Source organism: Babylonia areolata, chromosome 22, assembly GCF_041734735.1.
Source record: "Babylonia areolata isolate BAREFJ2019XMU chromosome 22, ASM4173473v1, whole genome shotgun sequence".
Classification (NCBI taxonomy): Eukaryota; Metazoa; Mollusca; class Gastropoda; order Neogastropoda; family Buccinidae; genus Babylonia; species Babylonia areolata.
The window spans coordinates 21,457,365-21,477,364 of NC_134897.1; the positions used below are offsets into that span (position 1 = coordinate 21,457,365).

Genomic DNA, 20,000 nt, shown 5'->3' on the forward strand with positions numbered 1-20,000 from the left:
TTATGGTCTGATATCATGTAATAATGGTCTGCTTTCAGTTGGTGTGAGAGAAGGAGAAATTCTCGCACGTGAAGCAAAGTGACAGAGGAATACAACAGAGGAATACTACATTTCAGTGGCCGGACTTAAAAATCCTGGGCGTTATTTGGTGAGCATCAGGATTTGGTTTTGTTTCTTTTCTTTCTCCTTTGTTTATGGTTAAAGTCTTGTTCCGTTTCTCTCTATCTCTCTCCCTGCCTGTCTGTCTCTCTCTATCTGTCTACCTATCTATCAGTCTATCTAGGTATATCTCTTTCTCTTTCTTTCTGTCTATGTGTCTCTCTCTGTCTCTGTTTACTGCCTGGCTGCATGTATGTCTTCAAAACTGCAATCGTCCAGCCTCTTCTGAAGAAACCCAACCTCGACGCAAACATCTTGAAAAACTATCGACCAGTTTCTGACCTTCCTTTCCTGTCCAAACGTCTTGAAAAAGCCGTCATGAAACGACTCAACAACCACCTTCGTTTCAACAGTCTCCTCCACCCTTTTCAGTCTGCCTATCGTGCTGAGATACCTGCTGACCACTCTCCTCCACATCTTGAATAATTTACTGCTAGCGTCCGACTCAGGAAAAAAATTCCCTTCTCACTCTTCTTGACTTGTCAGCTGCCTTTGCCGCGATAAACCATTCAATCCTTCTTTTCCGTCTTCATTTTGCATTTGGTATCAACGGCACTGCTCTCAGCTGGTTCAAATCATATCTCACCGAGCGATTCCGGTCTGTCATCGTTGATGAGTTAAAATTGAACTCGGAGTCCCACAGGGATCTGTTTTTGGCCCAGTGTTTTTTACACTGTGCACTGCTCCTCTCGCTGCCACAACGTCAGTCATCATTCTTCTGCCGATGACACTCAACTTCAGAAATGTGATACCCCTAAAAATTTGTCATCGCTCTTACAAGAAACATCCGACTGCTTCCTGGACATTAAAAATTGGATGATTCTAAATAAGTTACAATTAAACGCGGACAAAACTGAAACAATGATCATAGGAACTAAACAAAAAATCAGTTTCATCACAATTGACAAAGTCAAACTTGGCAGTACATCCATCCCTCTTTCCAGCTCAGTCAGGAGCCTCGGCGTTGTACTTGAAAAAACACTGTCCATGCAAAAATTTATCAGCCAGACCTGTCAGTCCTGCTACTGTCAATTACGGCGTATAAGTTCCATTCGGAAATATCTGTCCACCGATGCAACATCTAGACATCTCATTCTCTATCGCCTGGACTTCTGCAACTCTATTGTCTGGTTTACCGACTTCATCCATTCAGTCCCTTCAGCGCTTACAAAACTCTGCTGCCTGATCCGAGCACATCATTCCTCTTTTACAACATCGCCATTGGCTCCCAGTCTCACACAGAATAAATTACAAGATCTGCACTCTTTGTTGTAAATCTGCCCCTTCCTATCTCTGTGGCTGCCTTCACCTCTACACTCAATCTCGCTCTCTACGATCGGCTTCGGATCCATTCTGTTTACGCATACCCAGATTTAAACGTTCCACTGTTGGACGCCGTTCTTTCTCTGTCTCTGGACCTTGCATTTGGATTGAACTTCTTCATTCGCTTCGTCAGGTCTCCGCACTCAGCTCTTTCAAGCCTAGCCTTAAAAACCCACCTCTTCCCAAGATAGCCTCCCTTCCCTGCCCCTTCCTTGTTTTTCAGTTGTTGATTTTTTCAGTCTAAAATTATGCATGCGTGTGAATGACTAGTGCGAAAGCGCCTTGATTTGTCTCTGCACAAGATTCAGCGCTATATAAATACTATTTGTCATTATTATTCTATCTCTCCCTCTCTCTCTCTCTCTCTCTCTCTCTCTCTCTCTCTCTCTCTCTCATTGTCCCACTACATTCATCATACACGATAAAGTATGTATCCATCATCTTTATTAAATCCCTCGCAAAATGAGTAAAATATTGAATAAAACTGACAAGGTCGCCAACATCAAGATTGTTCAAACATGCATGCGAGGTGCTGCTGCTGCAAACAGGACAGGGTATTCCATGTCAAGAAAAACTTAACGAAACTTGAATTTTTACTTGTCTGTACGTACCAAGGAGCGGGGCAGGATGTTAGCTCTTTTCACTAAGATTGATATTACATGATGTGTGTGTGTGTGTGTGTGTGTGTGTGTGTGTGTGTGTGTGTGTGTGTGTGTGTGTGTGTGTGTGTGTGTGTGTGTGTGTGTGTGTGCACGTGCCTGTGCGTGATTGTGTATCCATGTGCGTGAAAATGGAAATTCATGCAGCCGATGACTTCTTGACAATTTCACCTTCCATCCATTCGTAATTTGTCACGTGACCAATGCCGTTCCTCTTCCGTGTTTATTGTACTTATAACCACGCCAAAATACATTTGCTGAAAGTGGTAGGCGAAAGGGTAACAAATGAAGTGTACAGGAAACGGCATATAGAATCATATACATATTTCGAAAACGACCCATGCCCAAAATTTACGAGAAACGGATCAGTCGAAAAGCGAGCATATGGAGAGACAAAAGAAACAGGATAAATTTAAAGTTGAGAAAGGAACACATTCGGTATTCAGCACGAGAGAGAAGACCGTTATTTCTGTTTTAGTGTTGTGCATTCTTGTATGTATGTATGTCTCTGGCCTGATGATTCCTTAAAGGAAATGCAACGGTTATTTTATCTAAAGACGCGCGCCTGTGATCTTCAGGAGTTTTATGTCTGCCTTTCGGGAAGTCAGTTCTGTTATTCCTTGCTTGCGACCAGTGTGGAGCTGCATCGAACTGAGATGAGCAACATTCGGACACATTCTCAAACGGCTGTGATCTATGTTTATCGTGAGCCCATCGTCTCCGCTATCACAGTGTGATGGCTGGTGTTTACATCGCTTTGAATGTTACGACTACCGTAAAGCAGGCTGTTTCCTTCATCATAGAGCGGCCCAACTACAAGAAAAGACGATGGACCTTAATACTGCATCTGATGGCAGTGAACTGTCGCCTGAATTGAAGGGTCTGTGTGTGAGTGGTGTTAGACTGTATCCTTGTGGTGTGAAAAGGAGAGGGGCGTTGATGGCTGGTCGTGAGGCTTGTTTCATTGCTCTATTAGTATCTGATTTCCCGCGGTTTTTGTTGTTGTTTTTTGTTGCTGCTGTTTGTTGTTTGATGGTGTTTGGTTTTGGGTGTGTTTTTTTGTTTGTTTGTTTGTTTGTTTTGTTTTGTTTTTTTGCTTGTTTGTTTTTTTTTTTTTGTGTTTTTTGGGGTGTTTTTTTGTTTGTTTTGTTTTGTTTTTTTGTTGGGGGGATGTGGGGTTGGGGAGGGTGTGTGTGTGTGTGTGTGTGTGTGTGTGTGTGTGTGTGTGTGTGGAGGGGGACAGGGGATCGGATTCAGTTTTGGGGTGAAAATTCGAATCTGATTGATCTTGATATGTTGCTTACAGTTTAGGAATGAATTATGTGGGCGTTTCACGTTTTGATATTGAATGATTTTACCTACATATCTCTATCTGCCTGTCTGTCTTTCTGTATTATATTCCGGTCTACCTCTCTCCCTCTCTCGTCATAAATACGAAAGTGGTTACTTGTAATGTTATTTGTGTATGTTCCATTGGTTGTCTTCGTCAGTTCGTTTCTATTTCCTTACCTATGTGCCCCGCTGTGTGACATTTCTGATGTCATGAATTTTCTCCCTCCGCTCTCTCTCTCTCTCTCTCTCTCTCTCTCTCTCTCTCTCTCTCTCTCTCTCTCTGTTGCCTGTTGATTATTTACGATAAGAAATAAAACAACAGTTTTTACCATTACCGATAGCCATATACTTCTGCTGTATCAATAAAGAGTTGTTGCTTTTAACTTCTTCTTCTTCTTTCCGTTACACGACCAACATCGACTTGCCGATGACTCTGTCGTGGGTCATGCATGCTGGGTATTTTCGTGTCTCTATAACCCACCGAACACTGACATGGGTTACAGGATCTTTAACGTGCGTATTTGATCTTCTGCGTGCGTATACACACGAAGGGGGTTCAGGCACTACCAGGTCTGCACATATGTTGACCTGGGAGATCGGAAAAATATCCACCCTTTACCCACCAGGCGCCGTTACCGTGATTCGAACCCGGGACCCTCAGATTGAAAGTCCAACGCTTAAACCACTCGGCTATTGCGCCCGTCAACTTTCATTCAGCTGATGAAATTTCCAGCTATCTCCGATCAAATTGTAACTACGCTTACTCCGTTCCCAAAATAGGGCCACCCACATTGGAACAGAAAGAGCAGCCTGACTTAAAATAAAGCAGTCTGAAGGGATGGATGAGTGGTAGTGCGCCCGAATATGGAGCGATTGTCACCGATTTCGAGTCCTACATATGGACAGTGGTGGTGTGGGTTCTGGCATTTCGGATAAATGGACGTCGCGTCTCCAGCATGTCATTCACGCACGTAAAAGAACCATCGACAATGAAAGGGTTGTCCCCGGCAAAATCCACTTGGAGCTGGCGCTGTACAGCGGCGGCGAGCTCTCTCCCCGAGGAGAGCAACCAGAATTTTGTACAGAGGAATGTGTTGTGACAGAGCGTAGTACAATGCATTGCAGTGGAATACAATACTGCAGTACAGTACAGTACAGTACAGTACAGTACAGTACAGTACAGTGCAGTGCAGTGCAGTGCAGTGCAGTGCAGTTAAGTAAGGACTGGACAGGACAGTAGAACACAGTACAATACATAAAGCACAGTACAGCGCAGAACATTACAATGCAACACAATGCAATTCAATACAACACGATGCAACCCAATGCAATGTAACTCTCAAACCTCACCAGACCCCTAGCTTTTAGAACACAGTCCAAACACTGTAATCATTCGGCTGCTTCACTGTCCACTACATTTCATAAAACGATAACGTAGAGTTTGACGTGTGTGGTGGCCGAGTGGTCAGAGCGGTGGATTTTCACCCGAATTTCCTGAGTTCGATCCCGTGCTTCGGCGCACTCGGTGGGTCAAAGATGGAGATCTTTCCCATCTTCCATGTCAACATAGTATTGTGTGCAGACGTGCTAGTGCCTGAACCTCCTTGTTGTGCATACGCATACAGAAGGTCAAAATATGCACTCTAAAGATGTCAGTTTCGGTGCGTTATTAAAACAAGAACATGCCTGCCATGAACGCTCCCACAAATCAAGTATGTCTGTCTACATGGCGGGGTAAAAACGGTCATACACGTAAAATGGTGGAGTGATGGCCTAGAGGTAACGCGTCCGCCTAGGAAGCGAGAGCATCTGAGCTCGCTGGTTCGAATCACGGCTCAGCCGCCGATATTTTCTCCCCCTCCACTAGACCTTGAGTGGTGGTCTGGACGCTAGTCATTCGGATGAGACGATAAACCGAGGTCCCGTGTGCAGCATGCACTTAGCGCACGTAAAAGAACCCACGGCAACAAAAGGGTTGTTCCTGGCAAAATTCTGTAGAAAAAATCCACTTCGATAGGAAAAAGAAATAAAACTGCACGCTGGAAAAAATAGCAAAAAAATGGGTGGCGCTGTATTATAGGGACGCGCTCTCCCTGAGGAGAGCAGCCCGAATTTCACACAGAGAAATCTGTTGTGACAAAAAGAAATACAAATACAAATACAAATACAAAATCCTATTTGTGCATTTGAGTGAACGTGGGAGATTCAGCACACGAACGCAGAAGAAGCAGAAGAAGAAGAAGAAGATGACAGATTAAAAAAAAAAACCTGCACTAGCGCTGGGATGAAGAGACGATGAGAATGAGGCGGGTACAGGGGTAAGAAGGGAATTCACGGCAAGCTGTGTGATAGAGAACGAAAAGTTGTTTTCAAAGACAGCGGTGTTGCATCATGAAGGGGAGAGAGAGAGAGAGAGGCAGGGGGCATATGGAACAGGCGGGTGAGGGGGTGGGGAGGAGGAGAGAGGGAAAGAAAAGTGAGGGAAGGGGGTGGAGACATAAAGGGGAGAGTGAAGAAAGTGATAAACAGTGAGAGAGAGAGAGAGACAGAGACAGAAAATTGTATACATGACGGAAGAGAGACAGAGAAAGACAGAGAGATACAGAGAGAGAGAGAGAGAGATACTGTGGAAGAGAGAAAGACAGCAGACAGACAGAAAGCGAAAGAGAGAGAAAGATAGAAAGACAGAGAGACAGACGGACAGACAGACAGAGACAGTGAGGCAGACAGACACAAAGAGAGAGACATCTGACTCATAATAAATATTGCATGGCTGACTTGTGTGTTGTGGTACGCTGTTCACAGGGAAGTTTGTTTGTTTCCAAACATCTGTCAGGCTGCCACTGGTAAATCTCTCTCTCTCTCTCTCTCTCTCTCTCTCTCTCTCTGTGTGTGTGTGTGTGTGTGTGTGTGTGTGTGTGTCTCTCTCTCTCTGTGTCTCTCTCTCTCTCTCTCTCTGTCTCTCTCTCTGTCTCTCTTTCTCGGTCTGTCTTTTAACTTTGTCTCTCTCTCTGTCTCTCTCTCTCTTAGGAACAAGAAAGGTGCAGTTAGAACGATTGACACATTAACTCTCTCTCTCTCTTTCCCTCTCTCTTTCTCTCTCCCTCTCTCTGTCTCTCTCTCTCTTAGGAACAAGAAAGGTGCAGTTAGAACGATTGACACATTAACTCTCTCTCTCTCTTTCCCTCTCTCTTTCTCTCTCTCTCTCTCTCTCTCTCTCCCTCTCTCTCTCTCTCTCTGTTAACGTGAAGTTGTTGTGGCATGCATCGGAAGCAACAGAGATAAAATTCACAATCCAACACCTGTTAATTATAAAGCCATTTTTTCGCGCCGTCGACAACTTGATAAATAAAACAAGAAATGATGGTAAAAACATGCAAGGGGGGATAAAAAGATGTAAACAAATGGACTTTAATGGCAGAGGTGGGAGAGAAGGAGAAGGAGAGAGAGAGACAGAGGGAGAGAGATAGATACAGAGAGACAGAGAGAGAGACAGAGGGAGAGAGACAGAGATAGAGAAAGACAGAGAGAGACACAGAGAGAGACATACAGGGAGAGAGAGAGAGCGAGAGAGAGAGAGATAGAGATACAGAAAGATAGAGAGAGAAAGAGGGAGAAAGACAGACATACAGAAAGACAGAGACAGAGAGACAGAGAGAGACAGAGGGAGAGAGACAGAGGGAGAGAGAGATAGAGAGAGACAACGAGACAGAGGGAGAGAGACAAAGAGACAGAGGTAGAGAGAGACAGAGAAAGACAGAGAGACAGATCGAGAAGCAGCCAGAGGTCTGTATGATGTAAAGTGCGTCTATTTATTCCTAACTCTTCGTAATTATTTCTCCCTGTCTCTTTCTATCTGTCCGTATATCTGTGTGTGTGTGTGTGTGTGTGTGTGTGTGTGTGTGTGTGTGTGTGTGTGTGTGTGTGTGTGTGTGTGTGTGCTCTGACACTCTCAATCTAGCTTCCCCTCTCTCTATTCTGACCCCTCTGTTTTTCCCTCTCCTTTTTTTCTTTCTTCCTCCCCCCCCCCCCCGCCCCCCTCCTCTGTCTCTCTGTCTCTCTGCGTGTGTCTCTCTCTATGTGCTATCACACTCTCAAGCTAGGCCTCTCTCTCTCTCTCTCTCTCTCTCTCTCTCTCTCTATCTATCTATCTATCTATCTATCTATCTATCTATCTATCTTTCTCCCCACCCCCTCTCTCTCTCCAATTGCCACACAATCTCCTCCTTCTCTCGTAGCATTTAATTTTGCGAAATGTCCGTAAAGTTACACACCAACAAAAAAACAAACGAGATTTCATTGCCAATAATACATGCTTGGCTGCTGCTGCAGGTGCCAGTGACGTGATTAAATTAATTGGTCAGTTGAGGGGATGAGATTGTAGAGTAATGATAACCTCATGGATAAGATGAGAGGAGATGGAAGGAGAAGGCGAGCAAGAGAGAGAACGGATGAAAGAGAGAGGGGGGTAGAGGGAGATAGAGGGGGGGGGGAGACGCAGAGGTAGAGAGAGAGAGACATAGGAAGAGAGAGAAAGAGAGGGGATGAGAGAGAGAGAGAGAGAGAGAGAGAGAGAGAGAGAGAGAGAGAGAGAGAGAGCAGAAATCGACCAACATCACATCAACAATTTCGGATTCTCCTCCTTTTGTTTTTCGAAGGAAAAAAATATCACAGCAAAGGATGAGATCACAGAATGCAATATCAACCCAATGTCCTCGCACTTTTCACTCGATGAGGTAGGGGAAAGTTGCGTTATGATTGTCGTAATACTGACAGCAATGAAAGCAACTAGACATCAAACAATGATGGGACAAGGAGGAATGTGGTAGAATCGTTAAGACACGTATGTACCAATGCGGTGTCCGTGAGGGTCTGCGTTCGAATCTTAGTCTCTCTTTCTCCCAATTTTGACTGGGAAATCTGAGCGTATGGTCGTTCGAATGAGACAATAAACCATTTGTGGGCTGCAACTTTCCTGTTCACTCGTTGTTATGAGTGTGGTTTTACATGTAACTCAAGTTTGCCCCTCTCCATTTCAGTGGACAGTCACAGATTTCATCCTGTGCGATTTGTTGTTGTTGTTTGTTTTCCGTAGCCGACCCAACGCCGAGTATTGGTAAGAAAACCAAGATGGAAAGTGCAGGGAGTATCATCTGCTTATCTGGCTGCATATCATTTTGTCAACGTGTCTAGCTCAAAGCTCGGCCTGTATCACAAACGTAAGCTTACACTTTGCAGCAAAGTGAGAGCTGAATGATAAATGGTTTCTCCACTGCAATGGGAATTCATTTACAGGACTACGACTCTTGAACTGGAAGGCAAGATTACATTGGCTATCAGTTACTGGCAGCCTTGGGGACTAGTTTGCCTTTGCGGACCACCCAAACGCCGACTGTCCGAAAGCCCTCTTGGTCGATACAGTGGGGATGTGACTTAGACAAAACACAATCTGATAATTATCGTCAAATTCTAGCCCAGATAGCAGTTACCTCTTCTGCTGTTCTGATGGTCATAATCGTGAGTGTCATACAGACATGCGACAACAAAGGAATCCGGGAATTCTTCTTGCACATAATCATGATGACCTGTTTGACTGGAGAGAACCCCATCACTCATTCACAAGGAACTGCCGTAATGGGGACCACATAGGCCTCTGGAGTAGAAGTCCCGGCCCTCTGGCAACCCGGCCATTATACTGTCTGTTGCACACTTCCAGCTGTAATAAATGCTACACATTTGACAGCTTAAGGCGAGAAAGGGGTGTGGGGGGGGGGGTGGGGGGGGGGGGGGAGTCTCGGGGAGGTAGAACGGAACCTCTGGAAGGCTCCCTGATAGAGCAAAGTATTTTTTTAAGATGTGTGCGTTGCATCATGTTGGAGAGATAGATGCAGACAGCATTGATAATGGTGAGGGGCGCGGCGGCGGGACAAGAAGAAGAGAGGAGAATGAAAGAGGGAGAGGGGTGGGGGGCAGAGAGAGAGAAGGGAAGGGGTGAAGGGCGGAGAGAGAGAGAGAAGAGAGAGAGAAAAGGGAGAAAGGAGAGGGAGGTAGTGACAGGGAGAGAGAGAAAGAGAGGGAGAGAGAGAAGGGAGAGGGAGGTGGGGACACATACATACACAGAGAGAGAGAGAGAGCTAGAGCTCTAATACATCAACCGTTTCTGATTCCACCCACATCTTCTCCTTCAAAAGGACCAGGCTCACACCCCACGGGGAAGGTCGCAGCAGGCGCAGGATCCTTTCCATCAGATGCCGCCCCCGCCACGGTCACCCCACCCTCCTCAAGTAGTGATGCACTGCAAGGGGAAGGGATGCTGATCTCTGTTTCTTATTGACACGTATATAGCGTCTATCTTTGATCAGAGACCAAACTATAGGCTCTTCATAAACACGGAGCCATTTGCACAACAGGCTGCCTGCCAACGTGGGGCCGACTGGCGGCTGTCTTTAGGCGTTCATTATTCGTTTCCTGTGTCATTCAGTCTGGCTTTCATTTACGCGCAAACAATCAAAAAGTATATCAGAAAGGATGTTTCTGGAGATTTTTTTTCTCCTGGGACAAGCCCCTTTACTAGCCTTTTTTATTGTTTGTTTATTTATCGTTGTTGTTGTTATCTTGCGTTACGTGCATGCTGTACACGGTTCATCGTACCATCCGAATCATACTGTCTGTTGCACACTTTGTCTCCTTTTAAATTTTCACACATATCCGGAAATCTTATTTATTGTGGTTTATCTCTTTCACTTTTTTTTCCTTTTATCTGGTCTCATTTCTTCTTCCGTTTTGTGTAGGCCTCTCTTCTCAGGTTCTTATTTCTCCCCACCATCTTTATCAGCGTGAGCGTACAGACACGCGCGCACGCACGCACACACACACACACACACACACACACACACACACACACACACACACACACACACACACACACACACACACACACACACACACACACACACACACACACACACACACACACACACACACACACACACACACACACACACAAGCAGGCTGTGACCGATGTATGCATAGACGACAAGTGGAAGGCGAATCCTTTTCCGGCCCAAGGTCGGATGACCCCCATAAAGATCTGTCCTCTCTCCCCATTTGTCATGCCACAATCTCTCCGTCTGAGGGGGCGAGTCAGTAGGCAGCTCTTGCAGACAATGGAAATATACAAGAATGGTATGAAGGGCGAAAACTCATTTGCATCAAACAATCCGTCACTTTTCTCCAGTCTCCTGGGAGAGAAAATAGGTAACCTTCGGTCAGTTCTGGATTTGGCCGACTTACTCGGGTTCTACAGAATAAGGCACGTTAAAGAATTGAACGAGGAAGGAAAGTTCATTTGCATCAAAACTTTCGTCAATTTTCTAGTCCCGTGGGAGATGAAAATGGTTGTGATCTCGGATCAGTTTTGGTCTTTGCTGACTTGCGTGGATTTTATTGAATAAATCAGAGGCGGAGCCCACGGATTTGACAGTGGCAAGTGTCGCATAAACATGTCTGGGTTTCTGGGCATTGTGTCTTTGAACTCACCAGTTTTCATGAACTGCGTGTGTTCTAATTCTCTCTCTCTCTCTCTCTCTCTCTCTCTATCTCTCTCTCTCTCTCCCTCCCTCTGTGTGTGTGTGTGTGTGTGTGTGTGTGTGTGTGTGTGTGTGTGTGTGTGTGTGTGTGTGTGTGCCATAAAGGTGGAGACAGTTTACTGCCTCACTGTATACAGAACTCCTTCAACTGTTATCACGTGCACATATGCCTGTCTACGCAGTGGGTCAAAATGACACTGAAATTCCAACGTCACCATTTTGGTGGGTCATGGGCTGAATACATATAGGTAGTAATTACCTGCTTCCCCGACTCCCCAAGACGGAGTACGGCTGCCTGAATATTGCGATAAAAAAGTACATACACACAAACCCCTTCTCGTAGGGAGTAGTTTCAGTTCACTGATGCCAAGGGAGAAGACAAAGCATGGTGATGGATGTGTGTTATCACAAGACAGACTGAACACAGAAGGTGGGTGTTGATGTGGAGTTCCTTGGGGTAAAGGAATCTGTTCAGCATCTGGCCACATCCGTAAGTTTTTAGCAAAATACATTATGACGTTGATGATAGTTTTGCAATCTGGTAGAATGCTCACACGCAGTTTGCAGACCAAGTTGACATTTGAACATTTTAATCATAGATGGGACCTCTATAATCGGCGAGGCTTAGGCTTGAGCTGGTTCCACTACTACTACTACTACTACTACTGGTGCTGCTGACCAACGCCTTTGTCATCATTGCTTGGAGAGTGTAACTGTTTATATATATATATATATATATATATATATATATATATATATATATATATATCCGTTCGTGTGAGAACAATCATGAAGCTTAGGGTCTAGTCACTCCCTTTACTTCTGCTAATACTACTGCTGCTGCTGCTGCTGCTGTTAATGCTGCTAATGCTAATGCTATCTGGCCATCGCTTTTGTCATCACTGCTGAGAGAGTGTGAGTGTTTATACATCCGTCCGTGTGACAACAATCATGAAGCAAGCTGTTTCTTACATCATGGAGAAAAGCCGCGGGGAGGGTAAAACGACCCGATGTTGATGTTGTTCCGGGGTATCCATGCCCTGCTGGGCCCTTAGGGTATGGGATGCTGGTCTGTTTCTTTGTTGAAGAACAGAGAGAGGCAGGAAGGGAGGAGGGAAGGGAATGGTTGATATGCTTTCTTTTTTTCTTCTTTTTTTTCATTTTTTGTTTCATCTCTGCATTTTTCTGTGTGAATCTTGTGTCTGTCTCTCTTTGTTTTTCTCTCCCTTTATCTCTTTGTCTCTTCTCGGCTTCTGTTTCTTTGTTTCTCCTCTCTCTGTCTCTGTCTCTGTCCCCCTCTCTCTGTCTCTGTCTCTCTCTCTCTCCGTGTCTTCCTCTATCTCTCTTGCCTTTGTCTGTGTATCTCTGTCTCTGTTTGTCTCCTCCTCTTCCTCCTCCTCCTTCTTTCTTCTTCTTCTTCTTCTTTCTGTTCCTGCTCCTGCTCCTCTACCCCCTCATCTTCTGTTGTGGGCCCGCGATCAAGGTCTGACAACTCTGACATGCACATGAGAGCGAGCTCAGGGGAAACTAGCGAGGGCGTGGACTTGCACAGGATGTTGCGAGGCCTGTGGAAAAAAAAAGCCATGTCTCTGTTTTTGTTTTGTAGGCGAGTGGATGGAAGAGGAATAATGAGAGAGGGTGTCTGTTGTCGTTGATGTTTTTATTTCCCATCATCATCATCATCATTATCGTCATCATCCTCATCCTGTGAAGTGAAGGCCTAGAGGTAACGCGTCCGCCTAGGAAGCGTGAGAATCCGAGCGCGCTGGTTCGAATCACGGCTCAGCCGCCAATATTTTCTCCCCCTCCACTAGACCTTGAGTGGTGGTCTGGACGCTAGTCATTCGGATGAGACGATAAACCGAGGTCCCGTGTGCAGAATGCACTTAGCGCACGTAAAAGAATTCACGGCAACAAAAGGGTTGTTCCTGGCAAAATTCTGTAGAAAAATCCACTTTCATAGGAGAAACAAATAAAACTGCACGCAGGAAAAAATACAAAAAAATGGGTGGCGCTGTAGTGTAGCGACGCGCTCTCCCTTGGGAGAGCAACCCGAATTTCACACAGAGAAATCTGTTGTGATAAAAAGAAATACAAATACAAGTCCTTATTGGTATTGTTGTTGCTATTGTTATTATTGATAGTAGTAGTAGTAGGAGCAGTAGCAGTAGTGGTAATATTAGCATCGTTATTGTTCTTCTTCTTCTTCCTCTTCTTATTTCTTCTGTCTTTCATTCATTCATTCATACAGTGATATTTTCATATCACACAGCTGAACCACAAGGAAAAAAGGCAAAAAAACAAACAAAAACAAAACAAGAACGCCCAGAAGAGAATAAGTGCATGGAAATTGTTCTCGGGGTATTGTTTCACAAAACATAAACACGATGATAGGAGATTTTTCAATTTACTTATTTGTGTTACACCCTGTAAGATAACACACACACACACACACACACACACACACACACACACACACACATATATATATATATATATATATATATATATATATATATATGTGTGTGTGTGTGTGTGTGTGTGTGTGTGTGTATAATACATATATACAGTGATGAGGAATAATAATTTAAAATAAAATACAATATAACACGCACATGTATTCAAAGGAATCAAAGGCACTGGTTATGAATATTACAGCAGTACTGGTTGCATTTGGGGGAAAAAAACAAAAGAAACCCCATAGTGTCATGATGCAGGAAATAGTGTGTGTCGTCTAAATATTCTTAAAGTGTCTCTCCCATGTTATGCTTACCTGACTTTTTTCTTTAAATTGTTCGATGGGTTTTGGTATGCGCTTTCTAAGCTAGCATCATGTGCATTCCAGTTTTGAGGTACGTGTGTGAACGCATCGGATGTTTTTTGTTCGTGAAAAAAACAGACAGCTGTTCTGATGATGGTATGTTATGTGCGCATTTAACTAGCTCATGTTATGCGCGTTCAGTAGCATCACTGCTGGATATCGCGCCATATAAACGTTATGTAGTTGTTGTTATAACAGCAGTAGTAGAAGTAGTAATTGTCATCGTCACCTTTCATCATCATCATCAGCAGCAGCATTGTTGTTATTGCTAGTGGTAGTAGTAGCAGTAGTAATAGCAGCAGCAGCAGCAGCAGCAGCAGTAGTAGTAGTAGCAGCAGCAACAACAACAACAATAGTAGTAGTAGTAGTAGCAGCCGCAGCAGCAGCAATAGTAGCAGCAGCAGCAGCAGTAGTAGTAGTAGTAGCAGTAGTAGTAGTAGTAGTAGTAGTGATATCATTATTCTTACAATTCTTTATTTATTTTATTTATCTATTTATTTTTTATCTATTTGGTATTATTTCAACTGATTTGTTATAAAGGCAGTTGGCCATAGATCTCTCTGTTTGATGTCACTTCAAGCATGGTAGTTTCAGCTCAGTTTCCGTGTCAAGGAGGTGTCAGAGCGTGCCTACTGATTTATATAAGCTGATCCAGATCCAATTTTGGATAAAGAAATAGAGCGGACGCCTGACTGTGACATAAAGCCAACACGCCTGGTCAGGTCTTGAGATCTTGTCTTAAGTTTAGAGTTCCTAACACGTTCGTGACCAGAATTTTATGTGGATTTTTTTTTTTTTTTCCCCCAGTCGTAACGCGTCCGTATACGAAGCGAAAGAAAGTGTGGCCCGCTTCCCACTCTCATCGCTATCATTTTCCCACCTGCTCTCCACTAGGCCTTGAGTCGTGGTCTGGACACAATTCATTCGGATGGCACGATAAACCGAGGTCCCGTGTTCAGGCAAGCACTTAGCGCACGTAAAATGACGCACTGCAACAAAAGGGTTAACCTTGGTTAAAATTATGTAGAAAGTTCACTTTCGTTGGAAAACAAATAGCTTTGCACGCAGGGAGGGAAAAATAAGACATTCGTGGCGCCGTCATCGCAGCAACACGCTCTCCCTGGATATATACCGGCCCTCAATTTCACAATCTGTTGTGACAAAGAGAGCAATGCAATACAATATAATACAATATAATACAATGCAATACAATACAACACAAAGCAATACAATTCAATGCAATGCAATGCAAAGCAATGCAGAACAATAACATGCAGTGCAATGCAGTACAATACAATGCAAATACATCATAATACAATATAACACAAGTCAATGAAATGCAACGCAGTACAATACAATACAACTTGTAGAGTCCGGCAAAGCTTCTTTCGATTAGCTCATCCTCCGACCGCTCTGGGGAGGAGTTAAATATATATATATATATATATATATATATATAAAGGACCTCCACCTTCTATATTCTCACATCATGGTAGCCTCTCGGGAAGCGAGGATAATGATGCGCTGTGCAGACATCGGTGGACATCATAGGTGGACACGCATATGGCTTCGTAGCCCAAAGTCCTAAACACAAACACACGGGGTTACAGGTTGGGCATGGAACCCCAGCAGGCAGGGGCAGGGGAAAACACAGCTCTGTGTCGCCACCTCGCCAGCCTCGCATAATTTGCATCCGACCTTTTTAGATATTTTTCAGACGTGTTGATAATACCCGAAGGTTACTGTGTAAACATTTTCAATGAATTCGGTTTCTTTATCACTGAGAAATACTTGTCAAAAAGCGGTTCACCTTTTAGGGACACCCGATATATGATAGTCAGCCGTGTTCGACTCTGACCATCAGAACAGCAGAGGACGTAACTGCTGTCCCGACTATCTGGGCTCGAATTATTGTGGAGTGTGTCTTGCCCAAGTTACATTTCCCACTCACTCGGCCAAAAGGGTTTTAGGACAATAGGCGTTAGGATGGTTTCCAAAGGCCAACTGAGCCCTAAGACTGCAGAACTAAGAGCCAGTGCAATTTTGCCTCCCAGTTTAAGAGTCATAGACCTTCACAAAAGACTAAGCTGTAAATGACTTCCCACTGCAATGGAGAAACCATTGATCATACAGCTCTCACTTTGCTGTTGGCCCAATCTGTGATATAAGCTGAGTGTTGAGCCATATATCGGCTGTCCCCCCAAAAGTGAACCGCTTTTTGACAAGTATTTTATCAGTGATAGAGAAACCGAATTCATTGAAAATGTTCACACAGTAACCTTAGGGTATCATCAACAAGTGTGAAAAATATCTTAAAGTTCGGATGCAAATTATGCGAGTATTGTCAAATTCGAAACAGCATGTAAAAAAATCCAATATCAGAGCTGTGCAATGTGACCTTCATCATGTTCATGCCAGATGCCAGGTGTTCAGTGTCAGTCTAAAGCCTGTCTGGGTGTCAAGTCTACTGATTTTTTAAATTGTCGTCTGTATCCAAAATGTTCTGTCCAAAGTTTCAATTTGGAAGGATCAATCATGCCTTTGAGTGAAAGTGAAAAGGTTACCATTGAAACTGTTTCAAGGAGAAAGGCTGGGGTGGAAGAAGGATCGTAAAAGAATTTCCGGGCAAGGGGTGGAGTCATGTCACTGTAGACGACTTATCGCTACAATACGCACTACCGGGTCAGTAGCACGTAAAATTGGCAGTGGAAGACCCAAGACTACATGTTCGGAGGAGAACAAGGATCGTGTTGAGGAACTGATTCAATCCCAGGAGGAGAACTCAGGGACCCACAAATCTCTTACAGAAGTTGTAAGCGATTTACAACTGAGCAAGTCTTCTGTGCAAAGAATGGCGAAAGGCCGAAATGTTAGAGGGAAAAGAAGAACTCGCTGCCGTAACTTGAATGACCGCTACTCGGCCACTGATGTGAAAAGGATCATTTTCACAGACGAGAAAGACTTAACGTTAGAGGTAGCTAAAAATCGCCAAAACGATCGCGTTTGGGGGAAACGGAAACGAGAAATTCAGCCATCTCGCCTCTATCATGAGACTTCTAGATTTTCAAAAAAGATAATGGTTTCAGCTGGAGTATCCTGGAAAGGAAAAACAAACAAACAAATATTCATTTTATTGACACTGAGAGAGCCAAGGTTAATAGTGAAAGTTACATTCAGTTATTGGATAACAGTCTTCTCCCGGATTGTAGGCGTCTTCATCCTAGAAACAATTACATGTTTCAGCAAGATGGGGCTCCTTCACACACAAGTAGGGTAACCCAGGCCCATCTGGAGCAGGCTACACCAGAATTCATCAAGAAGGATGAATGGCCTCCACAGTCCTGACTGTAACCAATGGATGCCATATGGGACTCTCTGAAGGAGAAAGGTTACCGGGGAGTGAGAGACAAATTGACCGAGCAGGCGTTAAAGGACATGATAATCTTTACATGGGAGGAGATATCAGTGGAAAAAAATATGTAAAAGCATTTCTGCTTGGCAGAAACAGCTTCGTTTAGTCGTGGAGGAAGATGGAGGCCACATTGAGCATAAACTGAAATAAGTGAGTTTTCCTCTGATATTGTCTTTTTTGACATGCTGTGTTGAATTTGACAATACTCGCATTATTTGCGTCCGAACGTTTAGATATTTTGCAGACTTGTTGATGATACCCTAGGATTATTGTGTGAAAATTTTCAATGAATTCGGTTTCTCTGTCACTGCGAAAATATTTGTCAAAACTCGGTTCACTGTTTGGTATATATATATATATATATATATATATATATATATATATATATATATATATATATATATCGGGTGTCCCCCAAACAATATATATATATCAGTGGATATATATATATATATATATATATATATATATATATATATATATGAAAGTTGCATGTGTGATTGTTTGTGCGTGTATAAGTGTGATTATGCGTGCGTGCTCGCGTTTGTGTGTGTCTTTATGTGTGTGTATGTGTGTGTGTGTGTGTGTGTGTGTGTGTGTGTGTGTGTGTGTCTGTCTGTCTGTCTGTTTCTGTGTCTGTGTTTCTCTGTGTGTGCGTGTTTGTGATCCAAAGGAAAACATTTCTTGATAAAATCGTGCCAATGCTTGTGTATTCAGCGTTTTCCGATTCGAATGCAAGCACGAAATTGGACTCAACAAAAATAGTGCATGCTGGTCAGTTTTCTTGTGTGTGTGTGTGTGTGTGTGTGTGTGTGTGTGTGTGTGTGTGTGTGTGTGTGTGTGTGTGTGTGTGTGTGTGTGTGTGTGTGTGTGTGTGTGTATGTGTGTGTGTGTACTCCCGTCAGTGTGGTTGTGTGTTTCTCTTACAGCATAAAAAAAACAAAAACAATCTGGACTTCTGTCTGTCACACACCAGCCTAGCCGGTTCTGTAATTAGTACAGCCTCAGTCTGCTGACTGATGAACCAATTAGCAGTGTCATGGCCACGACAGCTGGCATCATCTGGACTTGTCAGCTGTCAGTCTGTCTGTCTGGTCCACCCACTCGCCTAGCTTCATTAACTTTCCACGTTGGCTTCGTCAGTCGTATGAAGTTACACGTTGGAACGTGGAGACATTGACCCCATAGACTTCCGGATAACTATTAAGTTAGACGTTGGAACGTGGAGACATTGACCCCATAAACTTCCGGATAACTATTAAGTTAGACGTTGGAACGCGGAGACATTGACCCCATAAGCTTCCGGATAACTATTAAGTTAGACGTTGGAACGTGGAGACATTGACCCCATAAACTTCCGGATAACTATTAAGTTAGACGTTGGAACGTGGAGACATTGACCCCATACACTTCCTGATAACTATTAAGTTAGACGTTGGAACGTGGAGACATTGACCCCATAAACTTCCGAATAACTATTAAGTTAGACGTTGGAACGTGGAGACATTGACCCCATAAACTTCTTGATATAATATTTAGTTATACGTTTGAGCATGGAGACATAACTGCTATAAACTTCCTGACATCTAGGAAGTTAGACATTGTGACGTGAAGACATTGCCTCCATTAACTTTCAGATATCTAGAAGTTAGACATTGGAAGCTGGAGACATTACCCCCATAGACTTCCTGATATCTAGAAAGATAGTGATTGGAAAGTGGAGTGATTTGAAACGTGTGGCATTTTTTTAGGCACGTGCAATATGTCCGATCATTCGACCGTTTGTTCTGCACGCACGCACTCATGCACGAACGTACGTGCGCGCGAGCACACACACACACACACACACACACACACACACACACACACACACACAGTGAAAGAAAATAGACAAAGAGAGATTGGAAGACATATGAATAGATAGATTGAAAGAGTGAGACAGACAGACAGAAAGACAGAAAGAAGGATGGACGACAGACAGACAGATAGAAGGATACCAGATGCATGACTGGTCAGGCGGACAGCCAAACAGACGTAGCGACAGATCAGTGAGGTACCCATACAGGGGTGGGGGGTGTCTGCATCGGAAAGGGGGACAGGAATGGTTATCGCGTGTGGCGGGAGCGTCGATAACAATGTTTTAGATAGACAGCAGGATCCCGAAGATGCTCTTGTATGGCCAGCTGAAGGAAGGCCACCGTGAACTTGGAAGACCCTGCAAGCGCTTCAAGGACACCTTGAAGACAAACCTCAAAGTCTGTGACATAGAAATCGCTTCCTGGGAAACTGATGCCCTTGACTGCTCTCGCTGGAGGATGCTGTGCTCTAGTGGCATAAAGACGTTTGAAAACAAGAGAACGCTGGCGAAGCGTGAGCGAAGGAAACAGGGCTCAACTTCTGGAGATGTTTTCCCTTGCAACACCTGTGGGAAGTGCTGCGCATCCAGAATCGGCCTCTTCTCCTATATGAGGACACACACCGACAGATAAGCCTGTCTGTCTACTCGTCCGTCGGTCCGACGGGAGACTCCATTGGGCATTAGATAGAAAAAGAGACAGACAGATAGTTAAACGGGCGGACGGACACAGGGACAAAGTCAGGTCATGTATCCAGCGAAGGCCATTGTTCCTGTATTCACAGGGAGCACCAACAATGTATTGAAAGAAGAGAGAGAGAGAGAGAGAGAGAGAGAGAGAGAGAGATGC

The 20,000-nt window shown here is 44.1% G+C and overlaps 1 protein-coding gene across 1 annotated transcript in view; it reads left to right on the forward strand.

Moving 5' to 3' along the window:
• Positions 1-20,000, forward strand: part of LOC143297315 (zwei Ig domain protein zig-8-like) — a 444,742-nt gene that overhangs the window by 294,108 nt on the left and 130,634 nt on the right. Inside the window, exon 4 of the mRNA XM_076609597.1 lies at positions 39-148. The gene's annotated coding sequence lies outside the window, so the exon portion shown is untranslated. The remainder of the gene's footprint in view (positions 1-38; positions 149-20,000) is intronic.